Genomic DNA, 25,895 nt, shown 5'->3' with positions numbered 1-25,895 from the left:
CAAGAGTTGATCTACCACGAAATCGGAGAGGCTAAACCCTAGAAGCTAGCCTATGGTATGATTGTCCTATATATCTATCGACTAGCCTGGCCTCAGTTTATATAATGCACTAGAGGCCTAGGATAACAAGAGTCCTAGCCGAATACGCCGGTGGGGAGGAGTCCTTGTCTTGATCACCAAGTCTTGTAGAATCTTCCATGTATGCGGCAGCTGTCTGAACTGGCCCATGAGTATACGGCCATGGGGGTCCTCGGCCCAATCTAACCGATCGGGAGATGACGTGGTGAGTACCCCCTAGTCCAGGACACCGTCACTGGCTACCTCCCTGTCAGTGTCAAAACCGGCGGATCTCGGGTAGGGGGTTCCGAACTGTGCGTCTAAGGTTGATGGTAACAGGAGACAGGGGGCACGATGTTTACCCAGGTTCGGGCCCTCTCTATGGAGGTAATACCCTACTTCTTGCTTGCTTAATCTTGATGAATATGAGTACTACAAGAGTTGATCTACCACGAGATCGTAATGGCTAAACCCTAGAAGTCTAGCATGTATGACTACGGTATTGAGTCTCTCCTTTCCGAACTACACCCTCTGGTTTATATAGTCATCGGGGGGATCTAGGGTTACATAGAGTCAGTTACATAAGATAGAATCTTCATAGTTGTTCGCCAAGCTTTCCTTCCACGCCAAGGAGAGTCTTATCCAGACATGGGTATGATGACCCACAAGTATAGGGGATCTATCGTAGTCCTTTCGATAAGTAAGAGAGTCGAACCCAACGAGGAGCAGAAGGAAATGATAAGCGGTTTCCAGCAAGGTATTCTCTGCAAGTACTGAAATAAGTGGTAACAGATAGTTTTATGGTAGGATATTTTGTAATGAGCAACAGGTAACAAAAGTAAATAAAGTGCAGCAAGGTGGCCCAATCCCTTTTGTAGCAAAGGACAAGCCTGGACAAACTCTTATATGATGTAAAGCGCTTCCGAGGACACATGGGAATATCGTCAAGCTAGTTTTCATCACGCTCATATGATTCGCGTTCGGTACTTTGATAATTTGGTATGTGGGTGGACCGGTGCTTGGGTACTGCCCTTACTTGGACAAGCATCCCACTTATGATTAACCTCTATTGCAAGCATCTGCAACTACAACAAAGGTATTAAGGTAAACCTAACCATAGCATGAAACATATGGATCCAAATCAGCCCCTTACGAAGCAACGCATAAACTAGGGTTTAAGCTTCTGTCACTCTAGCAACCCATCATCTACTTATTACTTCCCAATGCCTTCCTATAGGCCCAAATAATGGTGAAGTGTCATGTAGTCGACGTTCTAGAGGAGAGACAACATACATCTCATCAAAATATCGAACGAATACCAAATTCACATGACTACTAATAGCAAGACTTCTCCCATGTCCTCAGGAACAAAAGTAACTACTCACAAACCATAAACATGTTCATAATCAGAGGGGTATTAATGTGCATATAGGTCTGAACATATAATCTTCCACCAATTAAACCAACTAGCATCAACTACAAGGAGTAATTAACACTACTAGCAACCTACTAGTACCAATCCCGGACTTGGAGACAAGAATTGGATACAAGAGATGAACTAGGGTTTTGCGAGGAGATGGTGTTGATGAAGATGTTGATGGAGATTGCCCTCTCCCGATGAGAGGAGCGTTGGTGATGACGATGGCGATGATTTCCCCCTCCGGGAGGGAAGTTTCCCCGGCAGAACAACTCCACCAGAGCCCTAGATTGGTTCCGCCAAGGTTCCGCCTCGTGGCGTCCGAGTTTCGTTCGAGAAGATGGCTCCTTATTTTTTTCCCATCGAAAGACTTCATATAGCAGAAGATGGCCACCGGAGGGCCACCAGGGGGCCCACGAGGTAGGGGGGCGCCTAGGGGGGTAGGGCGCGCCCCCACCCACGTGGGCAGGGTGTGCCCCCCTGGTGAAGTTCTTGCTCTCAGTATTTTTTATATATTTGGAAAATATCTTCCGTGAAGTTTCAGGACTTTTGGAGCTGTGCAGAATAGGTCTCTAATATTTGCTCCTTTTCCAGCCCAGAATCCCAGCTGCCGGCATTCTCCCTCTTTATATAAACCTTGTAAAATAAGAGAGAATAGGCATAAGTATTGTGACATAATGTGTAATAACAGCCCATAATGCAATAAATATCGATATAAAAACATGATGCAAAATGTATGTATCAACTCCCCCAAGCTTAGACCTCGCTTGTCCTCAAGCGAAAAGCCGAAGTCGAAAAATATGTCCACATGTTTAGAGATAGAGGTGTTGAAAAAAATAAAATACGGACATGAGGGCATCATGATCATTCTTAGAACAGCAACTTATATAATTCTTGCCATATGATTTCTTATGCTAGAGTAATAATTCAAACACAATCTCAAGTATGAATCGTAAACTTCATTGAAAACTAACAAACTATAATCTCAGTCATTGGAGCAATTACAATTTATCATAACATAGGAAAGAGTCAATGTATAAGAGCTTTTCAGCAAGTCCACATACTCAACTATCATATAGTCTTTCCCAATTGCTGACACTCACTCAATACTTATGGGTATGGAGTTTTAATCGGACACAGAGAAAGATAGGGGCTTATAGTTTTGCCTCCCAATGTTTTACCTCAAGGGTAATGTCAACAGTAATAGTTCATGAAAACTCACATCCAATTAGCCATATATACCAGGATCTTTCCAACATATAGTGCTTGCCAAAGGATAAAATGTAAAAGGAAGGGTGAAGATCACCATGACTCTTATGCAAGGTAGGAAGTGAAAGTAAAAGATAGGCCCTTCGCAGAGGGAAGCAGAGGTTGTCATGCGCTTTTATGGTTGGATGCACAAAATCTTAGTGCGTAAGAACGTCACTTTATATTGCCACTTGTGATATGGACCTTTATTATGCAGTCTGTCGCTTTTATTTCTTCCATATCACACGATGGTATAAAGCTTATTTTCTCCCACACTAATAAGTCATACATATTTAGAGAGCAATTTTTATTGCTTGCACTGATGACAACTTGCTTGGAGGATCTTACTCAATCCATACGTAGGTATGGTGGACTCTTATGGCAAAACTGGTTTAAGGGTATTTGGAAGCATAAGTAGTATTTCTACTTGGTGCAATGAATTTGGCTAGCATGAGGGGGAAAGGCAAGCTCAACATGTTGGAGGATCCAAGACAATATAATTTATCTCAGATTTAAGAAAATATAACCCATTATGTTGTCTTCCTTGTCCAATGTCAACTCTTTAGCATGTCATATTTTAATGAGTGCTCACAATCATAAAAGATGTCCAAGATAGTATATTTATATGTGAAGACCTCTCTTTCTTTATTACTTCCTATTAATTGCAACGATGACGAAAACTATGTTTGTCAACTCTCAACAACTTTTATTCATCATACTCTTCCTATGTGAGCTCATTACTCTCCATAAGACTCACATGATCTCTTTGTTTCTTTTTATTTCTTTCTCTTTTCTTTTATTCCCTTAGGATCATGGAAAAATAATCAAGCCCTTGACTCAACACTAATCTTTATTATATAGTTCACGGACTCGATTACATAGAAGGACTATAAAGCAAAACTCACAACTAGACCATACTAAGAACTTTTAGTCTACTAGATCAAGATATTACCAAAAGGATCGAACTAAGAAAAACAGTAAAGATAAAAGTGATGGTGATACGATACCGGGGCACTCCCCCAAGCTTGGTAGTTGCCAAGTGGAGTGCCCTTACCAGATACTCAATTCTTCTTTGTTGGTGGAGACGGTGGTGATTTTGTTGATGGCGTAGGCTTGTCGTCCTTCTTCCAAGGCATAGGCTCACCATCATAGAAGGATGACCGAGTCTCCGGGATCCTCAAATCTGCAGCCAAACTCATCCTTTTGAATCTATATTCATACTCACAGTTTTGGTTTTGCAGGTCATAGATTTGAGCTTGAAGGTGCTCGATTTTCTCGTGAAGCTTGAAGATGGTCTCCCCGATGTTGTCGGCATCCAGCTTGTGTTTGTTGGTGAATTCTGCGATCATCATGTGGTTGGAGTTGAGTCCACACTCCACCATCCCCTAACATTTGAAAACTTGTTGCTCCATTGCTTCGAGCCTCATCTCCACGCTTCCGGTCCCCTTCGGTCCCTCAGCATCACGGATGTGCAGCAACCCATCATGCATCTCAATGGTTTTAGGGTGTCGCTGCACCTCCGTGAGGTAAGGGTTGATGACCTTCTCGAAGAACTTGTCCTTGGGAGCACTTGGAGACGTCATGATAATCTAGATCTGTCAGAAAAATAGCTCGAAACAAAGACAGGAGATTTTTGCGTGATACGGGAGTCAAAACCCCCGGGAGATTATATAATGAATTTTTACTGACCAAAATATGTGTCGTGTATGAAAACGGAGTCCGGAGAGCACACGAGGTGCCCACGAGGTAGGGGCGCGCCCAGTAGGGTAGGGCGCGCCCTCCACCCTCGTGGAGGCCTCGTATCCTTCCCGGACTGCTTCTTATTTTTCTAATTTTCTAAATATTCCAAAACTGAGAAATATTGCCTTAAAAACTGTTTTGGAGTCGGTTTACTTACCATACCACATACATATTCCTTTTCGGAGTCTGAAACGTTCCGGAAAGTGTCCCTTATGTATTCCTCCGGGGTTACGGTTTCAATAACATTGGTTTCAACATTTATGGGATTACCTGAGATATAATGTTTGATTCTTTGACCGTTCACCACCTTCGGATTTGTGCCATCGAAGTTGTTGATTTTTATGGCACCGAAACGATAGACCTCCTCGATAATGTAAGGACCTTCCCATTTAGAGAGAAGTTTTCCTGCAAAAAATCTTAAACGAGAGTTGTATAGCAATACATAATCACCTACATTAAACTCACGCTTTTGTATCCTTTTATCATGCCATCTTTTAACTTTTTCTTTAAACAACTTGGCATTTTCATAGGCTTGGGTTCTCCATTCATCAAGTGAGCTAATATCAAATAACCTCTTCTCACCAGCAAGTTTAAAATCATAATTGAGTTCTTTAATGGCCCAATATGCCTTGTGTTCTAGTTCGAGAGGTAAGTGACATGCTTTTCCATAGACCATTTTATACGGAGACATATCCATAGGATTTTTATATGCAGTTCTATAGGCCCATAATGCATCATCAAGTTTCTTGGACCAATTCTTTCTAGATCAATTAACAGTCTTTTGCAAAATTAATTTGAGCTCTCTATTACTCAATTCTACTTGACCACTAGACTGAGGGTGATAAGGAGATGCAATTCTATGATTAACATCATATTTAGCAAGCATTTTACGGAAAGCACCATGAATAAAATGTGAACCACCATCAGTCATTAAATATCGAGGGACTCCAAATCTTGGAAAAATAACTTCTTTAAGCATTTTAATAGAAGTGTTATGATCACCACTACTAGTTGGAATAGCTTCTACCCACTTAGTAACGTAATCAACAGCAACTAGAATGTGTGTATAACTATTAGAGGAAGGAAAAGGTCCCATATAGTCAAAGCCCCAAACATCAAATGGTTCAATAACAAGTGAATAATTCATAGGCATTTCTTGACGCTACTAATATTACCAATTCTTTGACATTCATCACAATATAAGACAAACTTATGGGCATCCTTGAAGAGAGTAGGCCAATAAAAACCAGATTGCAATACCTTATGTGCAGTTCTATCTCCTACATGGTGTCCTCCATAAGCTTCGGAGTGACACTTGCATAGGATCTGTTCATGTTCATGCTCAGGTACAGAACGTCTAATGACACCATCTGCTCCTTATTTATAAAGATGTGGGTCATCCCAAAAGTAATGCCTCAAATCATAGAAGAACTTTTTCTTTTGCTGGTATGTGAAACTAGGTGGTATAAACTTAGCAACAATGTAATTAGCATAATCAGCATACCATGGAGCAGAATGAGAAGCATTTATGACATTTAATGGCTCATCAGGAAAACTATCATCAATAGGTAGTGGGTCATCAAGCACATTCTCAAACCTAGACAAGTTATCTGCAACGGGGTTCTCAGCTCCCTTTCTATCAACAATATGCAAATCAAACTCTTGTAGCAAAAAAAACCCATCTAATAAGTCTAGGTTTAACATCTTTCTTTTCCATAAGATATTTAATAGCAGCATGATCAGTGTGGATAGTTACTTTAGAATCAATGATATAATGTCAGAACTTATCACAAGCAAATACAACTGCTAAGAATTCCTTTTCAGTAGTGGCATAATTTCTTTCAGCATTGTCTAGGGTTTTACTAGCATATTGAATAACATTTAATTTCTTATCAACTCTTTGTCCTAGAATAGCACCTACAGCATAATCACTAGCATCACACATAATTTCAAACGTAAATTCCAATCAGGTGGCTGAACAGTAGGTGCAGAGATCAATGCTTTCTTAAGTATTTCAAATGCTTCTACACAATCATCATCAAAGATAAATGGTATATCTTTTTGTAATAAATTAGTCAGAGGCCGAGAAATTTTTGAGAAGTCCTTAATGAACCTCCTATAAAATCTGGCATGGCCAAGGAAACTTCTTATACCTTTGATGTCCTTGGGACATGGCATCTTCTCAATAGCATCAACCTTGGCTTTATCAACTTCAATACCTCTTTCAGAAACTTTATGCCCCAAGACAATACCTTCATTAACCATAAAGTGGCACTTTTCCCAATTCAAGACAAGATTAGTTTCTTCAACTCTCTGCAAAACTCGATCAAGGTTTCTCAAGCAATCATCAAAAGAAGATCCATAGACAGAAAAGTTGTCCATGAAAACTTCACAAATCTTTTCACAAAAGTCAGAGAATATAGCCATCATGCATCTGTGAAAGGTAGCAGGTGCATTACATAAACCAAAAGGCACACGTCTATAAGCAAAATTACCAAAAGGGCAAGTAAAAGTAGTCTTTGATTGATCCTTAGCTGACACAGGTATTTGAGAGAAACCAAAATAGCCATCTAGAAAGCAAAAATGTGTATGTTTGGATAATCTTTAGCATTTGATCGATAAAAGGTAAGGGGTAATGATCCTTTTTAGTAGCCTTATTTAATTTTCGGAGATCAATTACCATCCTATAACCTGTAATAATTCTTTGAGGGATCAATTCATCTTTATCATTAGGAACAACAGTAATACCTCCATTCTTAGGGACACAATGGATAGGGCTTACCCACTGACTATCAGCAACGAGATAGATTATGCCTGCCTCAAGGAGCTTTAGTATTTTCTTTCTTACCACTTCTTTCATTTTAGGATTCAGCCGGCATTGATGATCATGAACTGGTTTAGCATCTTCTTCAAAATTAATTTTATGTTGACATAGAGTGGGACTAATGCCCTTAAGATCATCAAGAGTATACCCAATAGCAGCACGGTGCTTCTTCAGAGTTTTCAATAATCTCTCTTCCTCGTGCTCTGAAAGGTTAGCACTAATAATAACAAGATATATCTTTTTCTCATCAAGATATGCATATTTAAGAGTATCAGGTAACGGTTTAAGCTCAAACACGGGATCACCCTTGGGTGGAGGAGGATCCCCTAGGATTTCAACAGGTAAATTGTTTTTCAGAATAGGTTCCTGTTTAAAGAATACTTCATATAATTCCCTTATTTCATTCATAAACATGTCATTTTCATGGTCTTGCAAGTATTGTTCTAAAGGATCACTAGGAGGTACGGCAATGGAAGCAAGACCAATAATTTCATCCTCACTAGGTAATTCTTCTTCACGGTGTTGTCTACTAAATTTAGAGAAATTAAATTCATGAGCCATATCATCTAAACCTATAGTAACAACATCCCTTTTGCAATCTATGGTAGCATTAACAATGTTCGGGAAGGGTCTACCAAATATAATGGGACAAAAGCTATCTTGTGGGGAACCAAGAACAAGAAAATCAGCAGGATATTTAGTTTTCCCACACAAGACTTCAACATCTCTAGCAATTCCCATTGGTGAAATAGTATCTCTATTGGCAAATTTAATTGTGACATCAATATCTTCCATCTCAGCAGGTGCAATATCATGTATAACTTCTTTGTATAAGGAATAAGGTATTGCACTAGCACTAGCACCCATATCACATAAGCCATGATAACAATGATCTCCTATTTTAACAGAAATAACAGGCATGCCTACCACAGGTCTAGGTTTATCTTTAGCACAGGGTTTAGCAATTCTAGCAGTTTCATCACAGAAATAAATAACATGCCCATCAATATTATCAGACAAGAGATCTTTAACAATAGAAATATTAGGTTCAACTTTAATTTGCTCAGGAGGTGTATATGTTTTAATATTTCTTTTATGAACCACAGTTGAAGCTTTAGCATGATCCTTTATCCTAACAGGAAAAGGTGGTTGTCGGTGTCAAAACCGGTGGATCTCGGGTAGGGGGTCCTGAACTGTGCGTCTAAGGCGGATGGTAACAGGAGGCAGGGAACACGATGTTTTACCCAGGTTCGGGCCCTCTTGATGGAGGTAAAACCCTACGTCCCGCTTGATTTATTCTTGATGATATGAGTATTACAAGAGTTGATCTACCACGAGATCGGAGAGGATAAACCCTAGAAGCTAGCCTATGGTATGATTGTATGTTGTCCTACGGACTAAAACCCTCCGGTTTATATAGACACCAGAGGGGGCTAGGGTTACACAAGGTCGGTTACAAAGGAGGAGATATACATATCCGTATTGCCTAGCTTGCCTTCCATGCCAAGTAGAGTCCCATCCGGACACGAGACGAAGTCTTCAATCTTGTACCTTCATAGTCCAACAGTTCGGCCAAAGGATATATTCCGGCTGTCCGGATACCCCCTAATCCAGGACTCCCTTAGTATCCCCCGAACCAGGCTTCAATGACGCTAAGTCCGGCGCGCAGTATTGTCTTCGGCATTGCAGGGCGGGTTCTTCTCCATCTTTCGAACGTTTGTAAAGCAGTGTCCGGTCCCATAAATGTTTGGACCTCTTTGTTGGGGAATGTAGTAATTTCAAAAAAATTCCTACGTACACGCAAGATCATGGTGATGCATAGCAACGAGAGGGGAGAGTGTTGTCTACGTACCCTCGTAGACCGGAAGCGGAAGCGTTAGCACAACGCGGTTGATGTAGTCGTACGTCTTCACGGGTCGACCGATCAAGCACCGAAACTACGGCACCTCCGAGTTCTAGAACACGTTCAGCTCAATGACGATCCCCGGACTCCGATCCAGCAAAGTGTCGGGGAAGAGTTCCGTCAGCACGACAGCGTGGTGACGATCTTGATGTTCTACCGTCGCAGGGCTTCGCCTAACCACCGCTACAATATTATCGAGGATTGTGGTGGAAGGGGGCACCGCACACGGCTAAGAAAACGATCACGTGGATCAACTTGTGTGTCTAGGGGTGCCCCCTTCCCCCGTATATAAACGAGCAAGGGGTGGAGGCCGGCCGGCCCTATAGGCGCGCCAAGGAGGAGTCCTCCTACTAGTAGGAGTAGGACTCCTACTAGGAGGGGGAAGGAAGTGGGGAAGGAGAAGGAAAGGGGGGCGCCGCCCCCCCTCTCCTAGTCCAATTCGGACCAGGGGGGAGGAGGCAGGCGGCCCACCCTGGCTGCCCTTTTCTTTCTCTACTAAGGCCCATATGGCCCATTACTTCTCCCGGGGGGGGGGGGTTCCGGTAACCCTCCGGTACTCAGGTTTTCTCCAAAATCACCTGGAACACTTCCGGTGTCCGAATATAGCCGTCCAATATATCAATCTTTATGTCTCGACCATTTCGAGACTCCTCGTTATGTCTGTGATCACATCCGGGACTCCGAACTAACTTCGGTACATCAAAACTCATAAACTCATAATATAACTATCATCGAAACCTTAAGCGTGCGGACCCTACGGGTTCGAGAACAATGTAGACATGACTGAGACATGTCTCCGGTCAATAACCAATAGCGGAACCTGGATGCTCATATTGGCTCCTACATATTCTACGAAGATCTTTATCGGTCAGACCGCATAACAACATACATTGTTCCCTTTGTCATCGGTATGTTACTTGCCCGAGATTCGATCGTCGGTATCTCAATACCTAGTTCAATCTCGTTACCGGCAAGTCTCTTTACTCGTTTCGTAATACATCATCTCGCAACTAACTCATTAGTTGCAATGCTTGCAAGGCTTATGTGATGTGCATTACCGAGAGGGCCCAGAGATACCTCTCCAACAATCGGAGTGACAAATCCTAATCTCGAAATACGCCAACCCAACATTTACCTTTGGAGACACCTGTAGAGCTCCTTTATAATCACCCAGTTACACTGTGACGTTTGGTAGCACACAAAGTGTTCCTCCGGCAAACGGGAGTTGCATAATCTCATAGTCATAGGAACATGTATAAGTCATGAAGAAAGCAATAGCAACATACTAAACGATCGGGTGCTAAGCTAATGGAATGGGTCATGTCAATCACATCATTCTCCTAATAATGTGATCCCGTTAATCAAATGACAACACATGTCTATGGTTAGGAAACATAACCATCTTTGATTAATGAGCTAGTCAAGTAGAGGCATACTAGTGACGTTTGGTTTGTCTATGTATTCACACAAGTATTATGTTTCCGGATAATACAATTATAGCATGAATAATAAACATTTATCATGATATAAGGAAATAAAATAATAACATTATTATTGCCTCTAGGGCATATTTCCTTCAGTCTCCCACTTGCACTAGAGTCAATAATCTAGATTACACAGTAATGATTCTAACACCCATGGAGCTTTGGTGCTGATCATGTTTTGCTCGTGGAAGAGGCTTAGTCAACGGGTCTGCAACATTCAGATCCGTATGTATCTTGCAAATCTCTATGTCTCCCACCTAGACTAGATCCCGGATGGAATTGAAGCATCTCTTGATGTGCTTGGTTCTCTTGTGAAATCTGGATTCCTTTGCCTGGGCAATTGCACCAGTATTGTCACAAAAGATTTTCATTGGACCCGATGCACTAGGTATGACACCTAGATCGGATATGAACTCCTTCATCCAGACTCCTCCGTTTGCTGCTTCTGAAGCAGCTATGTACTCCGCTTCACATGTAGATCCTGCCACAATGCTTTGTTTAGAACTGCACCAACTGACAGCTCCACCGTTTAATGTAAACACGTATCCGGTTTGCGATTTAGAATCGTCCGGATCAGTGTCAAAGCTTGCATCAACGTAACCATTCACTATGAGCTCTTTGTTACCTCCATATATGAGAAACATATCCTTAGTCCTTTTCAGGTATTTCAGGATGTTCTTGACCGCTGTCCAGTGATCCACTCCTGGATTACTTTGGTACCTTCCTGCTAGACTTATAGCAAGACACACATTAGGTCTGGTACACAACAATGCATACATGATAGAGCCTATGGCTGAAGCATAGGGAACATCTTTCATTTTTTTCTCTATCTTTTGCATTGGTCGGGCATTGAGTCTTACTCAATTTCACACCTTGTAACATAGGCAAGAATCCTTTCTTTGCTTGATCCATTTTGAACTTCTTCAAAATTTTGTCAAGGTATGTGCTTTGTGAAAGTCCATTTAAGCGTCTTGATCTATCTCTATAGATCTTAATGCCCAATATGTAAGCAGCTTCACCGAGGTCTTTCATTGAAAAACTCTTATTCAAGTATCCCTTTATGCTATTCAGAAATTCTATATCATTTCCGATTAGTAATATGTCATCTACATATAATATCAGAAATGCTACAGAGCTCCCACTCACTTTCTTGTAAATACAGGCTTCTCCAAAAGTCTGTACAAAACCAAATGCTTTGATTACACTATCAAAGCGTTTATTCCAACTCCGAGAAGCTTGCACCAGTCCATAAATGGATCGCTGGAGCTTGCATACTTTGTTAGCTCCCTTTGGATCGACAAAACCTTCCGGTTGCATCATATACAACTCTTCTTCCAGAAATCCATTCAGGAATGCAGTTTTGACATCCATCTGCCAAATTTCATAATTATAAAATGCGGCAATTGCTAACATGATTCGGACAGACTTAAGCATCGCTACGGGTGAGAAGGTCTCATCGTAGTCAATCCCTTGAACTTGTCGAAAACCTTTTGCGACAAGTCGAGCTTTATAGACAGTAATATTACCATCAGCGTCAGTCTTCTTCTTGAAGATCCATTTGTTCTCAATTGCTTGCCGATCATTGGACAAGTCAACCAAAGTCCATACTTTGTTCTCATACATGGATCCCATCTCAGATTTCATGGCTTCAAGCCATTTTGCGGAATCTGGGCTCACCATCGCTTCTTCATAGTTCATAGGTTCATGATGATATAGTAGCATGACTTCCAGAACAGGATTACCATACCACTCTGGTGCGGATCTTACTCTGGTTGATCTACGAGGTTCAGTAGTATCTTGTTCTGAAGTTTCATGATCATCATCATTAGCTTCCTCACTAATTGGTGTAGGTGTCATAGAAACTGGTTTCTGTGATGTACTACTTTCCAATAAGGGAGCAGGTACAGTTACCTCGTCAAGTTCTACTTTCCTCCCACTCACTTCTTTCGAGAGAAACTCCTTCTCTAGAAAGTTTCCAAATTTAGCAACAAAAGTCTTGCCTTCAGATCTGTGATAGAAGGTGTATCCAATAGTTTCCTTTGGATATCCTATGAAGACACATTTCTCCGATTCGGGTTCGAGCTTATCAAGTTGAACCTTTTTCAAATAAGCATCGCAGCCCCAAACTTTCAGAAATGACAACTTTGGTTTCTTGCTAAACCACAGTTCATAAGGCGTCGTCTCAATAGATTTTGATGGTGCCCTATTTAACGTGAATGCGGCTGTCTCTAGAGCATATCCCCATAACGATAGCGGTAAATCAGTAAGAGACATCATAGATCGCACCATATCTAGTAAAGTACGATTATGACGTTCGGACACACCATTACGCTGTGGTGTTCCGGGTGGCGTGAGTTGCGAAACTATTCCGCATTGTTTCAAATGTACACCAAACTCGTAACTCAAATATTCTCCTCCACGATCAGATCATAGGAATTTTATTTTCTTGTTACGATGATTTTCAACTTCACTCTGAAATTCTTTGAACTTTTCAAATGTTTCAGACTTATGTTTCATTAAGTAGATATACCCATATCTGCTTAAGTCATCTGTGAAGGTGAGAAAATAACGATATCCGCCACGAGCCTCAACATTCATCGGACCACATACATCTGTATGTATGATTTCCAACAAATCTGTTGCTCTCTCCATAGTACCAGAGAACGGTGTTTTTGTCATCTTACCCATAAGGCATGGTTCGCAAGTACCAAGTGATTCATAATCAAGTGGTTCCAAAAGTCCATCAGTATGGAGTTTCTTCATGCGCTTTACACCGATATGACCCAAACGGCAGTGCCACAAATAAGTTGCAGTATCATTATCAACTCTGCATCTTTTGGCTTCAACATTATGAATATGTGTGTCACTACTATCGAGATTTAATAAGAATAGACCACTCTTTAAGGGTGCATGACCATAAAAGATATTGCTCATATAAATAGAACAACCATTATTCTCTGATTTAAATGAATAACAGTCTCGCATCAAACAAGATCCAGATATAATGTTCATGCTTAACGCTGGCACCAAATAACAATTATTTATGTCTAATACTAATCCCAAAGGTAGATGTAGAGGTAGCGTGCCGACCGCGATCATATCGACTTTGGAACCATTTCCCACGCGCATCGTCACCTCGTCCTTAGCCAATCTTCGCTTAATCTGTAGTCCCTATTTCGAGTTGCAAATGTTAGCAACAGAACCAGTATCAAATACCCAGGTGCTACTGCGAGCATTAGTAAGGTACACATCAATAACATGTATATCACATATACCTTTGTTCACCTTGCCATCCTTCTTATCCGCCAAATACTTGGGGCAGTTCCGCTTCCAGTGACCAGTCTGCTTGCAGTAGAAGCACTCAGTTTCAGGCTTAGGTCCAGGTTTGGGTTTCTTCTCTTGAGTAGCAACTTGCTTGCTGTTCTTTTTGAAGTTCCCCTTCTTCTTTCCTTTGCCCTTTTTCTTGAAACTAGTGGTCTTATTGACCATCAACACTTGATGCTCCTTCTTGATTTCTACCTCCGCAACTTTCAGCATTGCGAAGAGCTCAGGAATAGTCTTATTCATCCCTTGCATATTATAGTTCATCACGAAGCTCTTGTAGCTTGGTGACAGTGATTGGAGAATTTTGTCAATGACGCAATCATCTGGAAGATTAACTCCCAATTGAATCAAGTGATTATTATACCCAGACATTTTGAGTATATGCTCACTGACAGAACTGTTCTCCTCCATCTTGCAGCTATAGAACTTATTGGAGACTTCATATCTCTCAATCCGGGCATTTGCTTGAAATATTAACTTCAACTCCTGGAACATCTCATATGCTCCATGACGTTCAAAACGTCGTTGAAGTCCCGATTCTAAGCCGTAAAGCATGACACACTGAACTATCAAGTAGTCATCAGCTTTGCTCTGCCAGACGTTCATAACATCTAGTGTTGCTCCAGCAGCAGGCCTGGCACCCAGCGGTGCTTCTAGGACGTAATTCTTCTGTGCAGCAATGAGGATAATCCTCAAGTTACGGACCCAGTTCGTGTAATTGCTACCATCATCTTTCAACTTTGCTTTCTCAAGGAACGCATTAAAATTCAATGGAACAACAACACGGGCCATCTATCTACAATCAAACATAAACAAGCAAGATACTATCAGGTACTAAGATCATGATAAATTTAGGTTCAATTAATCATATTACTAAAGAACTCCCACTTAGATAGACATCCCTCTAATCCTCTAAGTGATTACGTGATCCAAATCAACTAAACCATGTCCGATCATCACGTGAGATGGAGTAATTTCATTGGTGAACATCACTATGTTGATCATATCTACTATATGATTCACGTTCGACCTTTCGGTCTCCGTGTTCCGAGGCCATATCTGTATATGCTTGGCTCATCAAGTATAACCTGAGTATTCCGCGTGTGCAACTGTTTTGCACCCGTTGTATTTGAATGTAGAGCCTATCGCACCCGATCATCACGTGGTGTCTCAGCACGAAGAACTTTCGCAATGGTGCATACTCAGGGAGAACACTTCTTGATAATTAGTGAGAGATCATCTTAAAATGCTACCGTCAATCAAAGCAAGATAAGATGCATAAAAGATAAACATCACATGCAATCAATATAAGTGATATGATATGGCCATCATCATCTTGTGCTTGTGATCTTCATCTTCGAAGCACCGTCGTGATCACCATTGTCACCGGCGCGACACCATGATCACCATCATAGCATCTTTGTCGTCTCGCCAATCTTATGCTTCCACGACTATCGCTACTGCTTAGTGATAAAGTAAAGCATTACAGCGCAATTGCATTGCATACAATAAAGCAACAACCATATGGCTCCTGCCAGTTGCCGATAACTTGGTTACAAAACATGATCATCTCATACAATAAAATTTAGCATCATGTCTTGACCATATCACATCACAACATGCCCTGCAAAAACAAGTTAGACGTTCTCTACTTTGTTGTTGCAAGTTTTATGTGGCTGCTACGGGCTTAAGCAAGAACCAATCTTACCTACGCATCAAAACCACAACGATAGTTTATCAAGTTGGTGCTGTTTTAACCTTCGCAATGACCGGGCGTAGCCACACTCGGTTCAACTAAAGTTGGAGAAACTGACACCCGCTAGCCACCTTTGTGCAAAGCACGTCGGGAGAACCGGTCTCGCGTAAGCGTACGCGTAATGTCGGTCTGGGCCACTTCGTCCAACAATACCGCCGAACCAAAGTATGACATGCTGGTAAGTAGTATGACTTATATCTCCCACAACTCACTTGTGTTCTACTCGTGCATATAACATCAACACATAAAACCTAGGCTCTGATACCACTGTTGGGGAACATAGTAATTTCAAAAAAATTCCTACGCACACGCAAGATCATGGTGATGCATAGCAACGAGAGGGGAGAGTGTTGTCTACGTACCCTCGTAGACCGGAAGCGGAAGCGTTAGCACAACGCGGTTGATGTAGTCGTACGTCTTCACGGCCCGACCGGTCAGGCACCGAAACTACGGCACCTCCGAGTTCTAGCACACGTTCAGCTTGATGACTATCCCCGGACTCCGATCCAGCAAAGTGTCGGGGAAGCGTTCCGTCAGCACGACCGCGTGGTGACGATCTTGATGTTCTACTGTCGCAGGGCTTCGCCTAAGCACCGCTATAATATTATCGAGGATTATGGTGGAAGGGGGCACCGCACACGACTAATAAAACGATCACGTGGATCAACTTGTGTGTCTAGGGGTGCCCCCTGGCCCCGTATATAAAGGAGTGAGGGGAGGCGGCCGGCCGGCCCTATAGGCGCGCCAAGGAGGAGTCCTCCTCCTAGTAGGAGTAGGACTCCTACTAGGAGGGGGAAGGAAGTGGGGAAGGAGAAGGAAAGGGGGGGCTGCCCCCCTCTCCTAGTCCAATTCGGACCAGGGGGGAGGAGGCGCGCAGCCCACCCTCGTTGCCCTTCTCTTTCTCCACTAAGGCCCATATGTCCCATTACTTCTCCCGGGGGGGGGGGGTCCGGTAACCCTCCGGTACTCCGGTTTTCTCCGAAATCACCCGGAACACTTCCGGTGTCCGAATATAGCCGTCCAATATATCAATCTTTATGTCCTGACCATTTCGAGACTCCTTGTTATGTCCATGATCACATCCGGGACTCCGAACTAACTTCGGTACATCAAAACTCATAAACTCATAATATAACTGTCATCGAAACCTTAAGCGTGCGGACCCTACGGGTTCGAGAACAATGTAGACATGACTGAGACATGTCTCCGGTCAATAACCAATAGTGGAACCTGGATGCTCATATTGGCTCCTACATATTCTACGAAGATCTTTATCGGTCAGACCGCATAACAACATATGTTGTTCCCTTTGTCATCGGTATGTTACTTGCCCAAGATTCGATCGTCGATATCTCAATACCTAGTTCAATCTCGTTACCGGCAAGTCTCTTTACTCGTTTCATAATACATAATCTCGCAACTAACTCATTAGTTGCAATGCTTGCAAGGCTTATGTGATGTGCATTACCAAGAGGGCCCAGAGATACCTCTCCGACAATCGGAGTGACAAATCCTAATCTCGAAATATGCCAACCCAACATTTACCTTTGGAGACACCTGTAGAGCTCCTTTATAATCACCCAGTTACATTGTGACGTTTGGTAGCACACAAAGTGTTCCTCCGGCAAACGGGAGTTGCATAATCTCATAGTCATAGGAACATGTATAAGTCTTGAAGAAAGCAATAGCAACATACTAAACGATCGGGTGCTAAGCTAATGGAATGGGTCATGTCAATCACATCATTCTCCTAATAATGTGATCCCGTTAATCAAATGACAACACATGTCTATGGTTAGGAAACATAACCATCTTTGATTAATGAGCTAGTCAAGTAGAGGCATACTAGTGATGTTTGGTTTGTCTATGTATTCACACAAGTATTATGTTTCCGGATAATACAATTCTAGCATGAATAATAAACATTTATCATGATATAAGGAAATAAAATAATAACATTATTATTGCCTCTAGGGCATATTTCCTTCACTCTTGGCTTTTGTGCCCAATAAGGACTTTCTCCCACGCGTCGAATGAATACGAGGCGCTAGGGCGTTTTTACATTCGCCCCCCCTAGCCAGATAAATAAATTGTCTATTGAAGGGATGGGGACCCTTAGATCCGATCCAGACCATCCTCCCCCAGCGAGAGTCCATTAGAGCGCGTTCCAGAAAGATCCATTCCAGCATGGCCAACCTCCGCAGCTGTAACATCCCAAATTTGCAATTTGGAATGTTAAACACTAGATCATCATGCATAGCATATTTTCTTGCATTTGGGTCGATCCTAGAAATTTCACGCAACTCAAGGACCTTCGGAGAGAGTTGGAGATTTCGTTATTTTCATATTTGAGAGTTTTCTCAAATTTTGAAAAAGAGGATCATTTGATTTATTTATTTCATCTTCAATTATTTTTCCAATATCAAAAATATAAGAGAGGGAATAATATGACTTTCCGAAATTTAGGAAAAATGAAGATTTAATGAATAAATCAATTTTTGGTTTTGCCGGAGTTTTGTTGCTTTTTATTTGGATAGGGAAAAATGCGCGTTTTCGAAAATTGCATTCTAGCTCCAGAGTAAAGTTCATTTTGTTCGGCTCATTTTTAGGAGTCGGGGAAAATTTACTTTAGGTTTTTCGGAGTTCGTTTAGTTAGTTTTCTTTTTTGTTTTTCTGCGCGGAACCGTTAAAAAAAATCTTCGCAGCGCCTTGGGCCAAGGCCCAGCCAGCAGGCCCGGCCAGGCCCCAGCCCCAGCCGCCGCGCGCGCGCCAGGCGCCAGGCGCAGGCAGCCGCCGCCTCTCGCTCTAGGCCGAGTCCCAGCGGGACTCTAGGCCGGTTAGCCCCCCTCTTTCCTTGTTTCTTTTTCTTTTTGCTTGCCCCCTACCCCAAGTCTCCTCTCCCCTCACCTATATAAATACCAACACCCCCTCTCCTCACATCAAACCCCAAGCCCCTCTCCTCCTAAGCCGCAAAGCAGCAGCAGCGTGCAGCCCCAAGCCGCCGCCTTAGCCGCGCCGCCGCCCTAGCCCGCCGCCGCCGCGTAGCCGCCGCCGCCGCCGCCGCCCGGAGCCCGCCTCCCGAGGTAGCCGCGCCTCTCTTTTTCTTCCCCGGTCCGGTTTTTCCTAAAAGAACCGTTCCGTTTTCTCTCCGATTCTTTTCTTTTCTTCCGGTTTTTGTTTCGGTTTTCTTCCGAAACCCTAGATCGGTTTTCCGTTTCTTTTTCGGTTTCTTTTCCGAAAACCCTAGATCGGTTTTCGTTCTTCTTTCGGACCGTTCGTCTCAACGAACGTGATCACCGATTCTTTCCCGGTTAACGACGTCCGTTCGTTTAACCGCTCTTCGTTTTCTTTCTCGTCGGTTTTATTCCGCGTTCTTTCCGATCGTGATCTCAGATCCGATCTTCGTTCTAGTCTTTCTTCTCGCTCGTTTATCGGAATCAGGTGATTCAAGCGCCTGGAGTTTCGTTTCGAAACCGCCGTTCCGTCTAATCAACTTAAACAAGTTTTTGCCCCGGTAAAATTTGACCTAGTTTCAACTTGCTAGAACCGAGTTGTTTTCTTCCGCCGTTTGTTTTTCCGTTCTTTCTTTGCAACCGGAGTTCTTAAGTTGAACTTTCTGGTTCGTTCTCTTGTTCGAGTTTTACCTGTGCATTAGATGAGTACTTATTGTATGCTTGTTGTTTGTCTGCGATAGATCACCCGGATTGCGCCGCTTGTTACTTCGAAACCCTAGGACTCGCGGATCATCAGCAAGGCAAGTAACACTTTGATCATACCTTTTCTACAACCCATGTTTTATTGCATTAGATCAATCCTCTCACATTGCATGATTAGGATCTAATTAAATTGTGGGATGGGAAGTAGATGAGGTAGTACCTATTACCTGTATTATTATGAAACCTTGGGAGTTACTTCTACGTTTGCTTATTATGCCATGCTATGCTAGTAGACGTGGATTGGGTGAGTGATATCCATGACAGATGTGAGTTTGTTAATTTTAATGGTTTATCTAAGGTGGCAACTTAAACACACATCTGGGTGGATTGAGGCACCTGATGTCTATCAGGACTTGCCTGTTTTTATTTTGGACCGCCACCCAGGCTCAAAGGGATCATAAGATCTTTCATGCTAGAAACTTCCGTGTGCAGCCACAAGCCATTATGGGCTCTGGCATAGTTGACTAAGTCGTGCGAACTCTTACGGGTAGACTAGCAGATGTAGGGGAAAGTAGGTGTACCGGTCTACCCACATGTAAGGTGCTAGCGCTTCTGAAAGATTGTGTCTCGGCCATCCGTCTTCTCAAACACCCTGCAGTGCGAGAAACCAAACGGAGGCGATCGAGTCTTGTGGGGAAAAGTGCGCAAACCTCTACAGAGTGTACAAACTAATCATGATTAGCCGTGTCCCCGGTTATGGACAACTTGAGTATCTAGTACTTGAATATCATGTGAATCTCATCATGTTACTTCTAATTAATGTTGTTGGGTTTTAATTACTTAATTGGGATCGGAATGCTGTCAACCATCCTCGATGTTTAACAACTACCATGATAGTTAAATAAATTTATTCCTTTGAAGTAGGGAAAAACTGGCTTTACGCAAAACTGTAACCATAGAGCTTTCCACCAGCCATATATGCATGTAGTATAGTTGTTTCATTCCATTACTCTCTATGTGTTACATTGCCAGCATATTCCATGTGCTGGCCCGTTTTCGGGCTGCAACTTTCATGTTGCAGACTTTTCAGACGACGAGTAAGGTGCTTTTAGGTCTCGGTACTATACTCAGTGATGCCGTTGGAGTTGACGGACCTATTTATCTTCCGAGTCTTCCGCTGTTATCACTATTAGATGGCCTTAAGCCATATTTATTGTAATAAGTTCTCTTTGAGACAACGATGTAATAAGTGTGTGATTGCCACTCTGCTATAAATCCTTCGATGTACTGTGTGGTGTCAGCATTACTGATCCAGGGATGACACCTGAGCACAGAGCGCTTGATCCATTCGGGTCGGGTCGCTACAGAGATGGTATCAGAGCACACGCTGACTGTAGGACACGACCACTAAGTTAAAGCCATAGAACACCATTCTCTTCTCATTTTCTAACTCCTCATCTTTTCTACTCTATTAGGATGACGAACGCGAAGATTAAGTACGCTCTATCGGATGAAGGCACACCATTTGGATTTCACCTGAAGGAAGTCACCAAGTACCTGAACATTGGATTACCAAGCTTCACGGGAACCTTCAACGCCACTCTGCCTGAAGAGGAGCGCTGGAAGATTCAAGCTCACGTTCCGGGAAGGACATTCGCGCCAATTACGAAGCCCATAGATAGTGTTTTCAATGCACCAACCTGGAGTTTGGGAAGGAGCATGGCAGCTCATATCACCATAGGACGCATTGGAGAAGTTTATCAAGAAGACCTCAAGGACACTATCTACCAGATTTGTGGACGCCGAGATGAACAATGGGAGTTAGTCAGCACCAAGAAGGATAGATCCATTGCATCTTTCATCCAGGAGTTAAACCAGCACATTCGACGCCACGAGAACCAGATGTGCAATGATATGATAGAGTTGAAGAATGCGAAGGCAAGGATCATCAAGCTAGAAGGAGAACTGAAGTCTACACGCAAGGACTACATGGACGAGATCGTAGCTCTAGCAAGACACAATGGCAATCTTAAGCAGGAGATTGAAGAACTCAAGAGGAAGTTAGCATCCAAGGAGGAAGACGAGTATGTTGCATGTCCGGACAACTACATCATCATCGACGACACCGATTCGGATCCAAGTGAACCCGACTTTGAAGACGAAGCTGGAGCAGATATCATGGAGTCTTCCACCGGTTCAAATTTCTAGATGACCACCAGATAGTAGTAGTATTCCCCCATGTAAACATCGTAGTCGAGCACTTTTGCGATAGTTTTAGACTGATTGTAAGCCCTTGTTTGATTGAATGAAGTGATTTTGTGTGAATTTGCTCATGTGCATAAGGGTAGTGTTTTCCCTTTAGACCCCCTCTATTCTTATATCTCATCTTTTCTAAAATCCTCAGATGCCTCCGAGACGTGACAATGGATTTCCACCGGAGCTCACTCAGTTGATCCAGCAGCAGAATCAATTGATGCAGATGTTAGTCCAGAACCAGCAGAACAACAACAACAACAACAACCCACCACCACCACCACCTGTTGACCACTTAGCCCGTTTCCTTAGGCTGAATCCGCCGGTATTTTCTAGTAGCATCGAGCCAATAGTAGCAGACGATTGGCTCCGCAAGATAGGAAGGGAGTTGACCACTGCAGGATGCACGGATGGTGAGAAAGTGAAGTTTGCCGCTCACCAGCTTGACGGACCCGCGGCAGCATGGTGGGAGAATTTCACAGCCACTTACCCAGTTGACACTGTCACATGGGATCAGTTTCAGCAAGCTTTCCGCACTGCCCATGTTTCAGCAGGAGCTATGGCCCTGAAGAAGTGTGAGTTTCGCAACTTACGCCAAGGAGGAAGGACAGTTGGCCAGTACGTTGACGATTTCAGCAAGTTAGCACGTTATGCCCCAGATGACGTTGCTACGGATGCAGCTAAGCAGGAGAAGTTTCTGGAAGGACTGAATGATGAACTAAGCATGAAATTGATGGTAGCAAGTTTCAACAACTACCAGGAGTTGGTAGATCGTGCCATCATGATTGAAGGAAAGCAACAGCAGATTGAGAACCGTAAGAGGAAGTATGGACAGGGGAAGTATACCTCTGGAGCCCAGCAGAAGCCCCGTTTTACCCCTAAACCGGGATTTCAGTTTCAGCATACCCATGGAGGAGGTAGTTCGCACAACCATAATGGCCACAAGAATGGTAATGGGAATGGAGGAAGCAACGGCCAGAACCGTACCACCCCATCGACCCCAACCAAGAGAGATCTGAGTCAAGTCACCTGTTTCAAGTGTTCCAAGACCGGACATTATGCCAATGAATGTCCCGAAAGCCAAAACGGAAATGGCAATGGAAGCTCTGGGAAGAAGCCGAACCCTTTCAATAGAGGACAGGTGAACCACGTTAATGTGGAGGAGGTTGAAGATCAGCCTGATGCAGTAATCAGTAAGTTTTTGGTTAAGTCATTTACCGCACTCGTTCTTTTTGATACTGGTGCATCGCATTCATACATATCAAGGGGATTTGTGGAAAAGTATAGCCTGCCCACTAGGATTCTTAAAACACCTATGCTAGTAAGCTCGCCAGGAGCAGAGTACATGGCCAGACAAGGATGTTTCCAAGTACCATTAAGTATAGGAAGGCATGTTTTCCCAACAGATTTAATTATTCTGGAATCCCAAGGTCTGGATGTGATTCTTGGTATGGATTGGCTGTCGATGTATGGAGGAAACATCGATTGTGCTAGTAAGACAATTTTGCTTACCACACCAGAAGGAAGAAGGATCAAGTATGTATCCCGGCATGTGCCAAACAGGACACAAGTGAACTGCTTAACAGGAGTTGTGCAAGAGGAAGTACCAGTGGTGAAGGATTTTCCTGATGTATTTCCTGAGGAATTACCAGGCATGCCACCGGATAGAGACATTGAGTTTTTGATTGAGTTATTGCCAGGTACAGGCCCAATATCGAAGCGACCGTACCGGATGCCAGCAAAGGATTTGGTGGAAATTAAGAATCATATTAAGGAGTTATTGGATAAAGGTTACATTCGCCCAAGTTCTTCGCCTTGGGGATCACCCATACTTCTAGTGGAAAAGAAGAATGGATCATTAAGGATGGTTGTAGATTATCGGGGATTGAATGAAGTAACCATCAAGAACAAGTACCCACTGCCAATGATCAACGATCTGTTTGATCGGTTGCAAGGAGCTAAAGTGTTTTCCAAGATCGATTTGCGATCAGGGTACCATCAATTGAAGATTCGAGAGCAGGACATACCTAAGACAACATTCACCACAAGATATGGACTGTATGAGTATACCGTTATGTCATTTGGATTGACTAACGCACCTGCCTATTTTATGAACCTGATGAACAAAGTGTTTATGGAGTTTTTGGATAAGTTCGTCGTAGTGTTCATTGATGACATCCTGGTTTATTCAAAGAATGAAGAGGAGCATAAGGAACATTTGCGTTTGGTTTTGGAGAAACTAAGGGAACAGCAGTTATACGCCAAATTCAGCAAATGTGAGTTTTGGTTAAAGGAAGTTGGATTTCTCGGACACGTTATATCCAGAGAAGGTATAGCAGTTGACCCCACAAAGGTTGAGACCGTAACCGAATGGGAATCACCAACAACAGTTGGAGAGATCCGGAGTTTTCTTGGACTCGCAGGATACTACCGGAGATTCATTGAGAACTTTTCAAAGATTGCAAAGCCTATGACTGAATTGTTGAAGAAGGATACTAAGTTCAATTGGACTGAGGAGTGTGAGGCTAGTTTCCAGGAATTGAAGAAACGCTTGGTTACCTCACCAGTATTGATTTTGCCAGATCAGACCAAGGATTATGAGGTATATTGCGACGCTTCACGTCGAGGACTTGGAGTAGTGCTTATGCAGGAAGGGAGAGTTGTTTCGTATGCTTCACGGCAACTGAAGCCTCATGAGTTGAATTATGCCACGCATGATTTGGAGTTAGTAGCCGTAGTGCATGCATTGAAAACGTGGAGACATTTCCTCATTGGAAATCATTGTGAGGTGTACATGGATCACAAGAGTTTGAAGTACATTTTCACGCAGAAGGAGTTGAACCTCAGACAAAGGAGATGGTTGGAGCTCATCAAGGATTATGATATGAGATTGCATTACCACCCCGGAAAAGCTAATGTGGTAGCTGACGCATTGAGCCGTAAGAGCCATGTCAACACCCTAGTGACGGGAGAAGTACCAAAGGAGTTAGCAGAAAACCTTCGTGAGCTATGTATGGAAATAGTTCCGAGAGGCTATGTAGCAGCATTAGAGATTCAGTCAACATTGATGGATAAGATCAGAGAAGCTCAGAAATCTGACAAGGAGATTGCTGCTATAAAAGAGAAATTGAGCGAAGGAAAAGCAAAGGGATTTCGTGAGGATGAGCATGATACCTTATGGTTTGAGGACTGTGTTTATGTGCCCAGTGACCCGGAGATCAGGAAGTTGATTTTGCAAGAGGCACATGATTCACCGTATTCGATTCACCCAGGGAATACCAAGATGTATTTGGATTTGAAGGAAACATTTTGGTGGACCGGAATGAAGAAGGATATTGCAGCATATGTAGCAGTTTGTGACGTATGTCAGAGAGTAAAGGCAGAGCATCAAAAGCCAGCAGGATTGTTACAACCATTGCCGGTACCCGAATGGAAGTGGGATAAGATAGGCATGGATTTTATCACAGGACTACCCAGGACGAAAGCAGGCTATGACTCGATATGGGTAGTAGTTGATCGTTTGACAAAGGTAGCACATTTTATTCCAGTTAAGACCACTTACACCAGTGCTAAGTTGGCAAAGATATACATGACTAGGATCATTTGTTTGCATGGAGTTCCGAGGAGTATTGTATCAGATAGAGGAACCCAATTTACCTCAAAGTTTTGGAATCAGTTGCATGAAACTTTAGGAACCAGACTAGAGTTCAGCACAACTTTTCATCCGTAGACAGATGGACAGACCGAGAGAGTCAATCAGATTTTGGAAGATATGCTGAGAGCTTGTGCACTAGATTATGGATCTAGTTGGGACGATAACTTGCCGTATGCGGAGTTTTCTTATAACAACAGTTACCAAACCAGTTTGAAGATGGCACCTTTCGAAGCTTTATACGGAAGGAGGTGCAGGACACCGTTGTCATGGGACGAAGTTGGAGACCGCCAATTCTTTGGACCAGATTTGATTAAGGAGTCTGAACGGAAAGTTAAGTTGGTTCGCGATAGGCTCAAGGTAGCCCAGTCCAGGCAGAAGAGCTACGCAGATTCTAAACGCAAGGAGACAGTCTACGAAACCGGAGACAGAGTTTATCTTCGAGTATCCCCACTTCGAGGAGTTAAGCGCTTTGGAGTTAAGGGAAAATTAGCACCCCGTTTCATTGGACCGTATAAGATCTTGCAACGTATGGGAGAAGTCACTTATAAGTTGGAATTACCAGAGGGACTGTCAGGAGT

This window comes from Triticum urartu, chromosome 3, assembly GCF_003073215.2.
Source record: "Triticum urartu cultivar G1812 chromosome 3, Tu2.1, whole genome shotgun sequence".
NCBI classification, from domain to species: domain Eukaryota; kingdom Viridiplantae; phylum Streptophyta; class Magnoliopsida; order Poales; family Poaceae; genus Triticum; species Triticum urartu.
Note: the sequence above shows the minus strand (reverse complement) of the source record.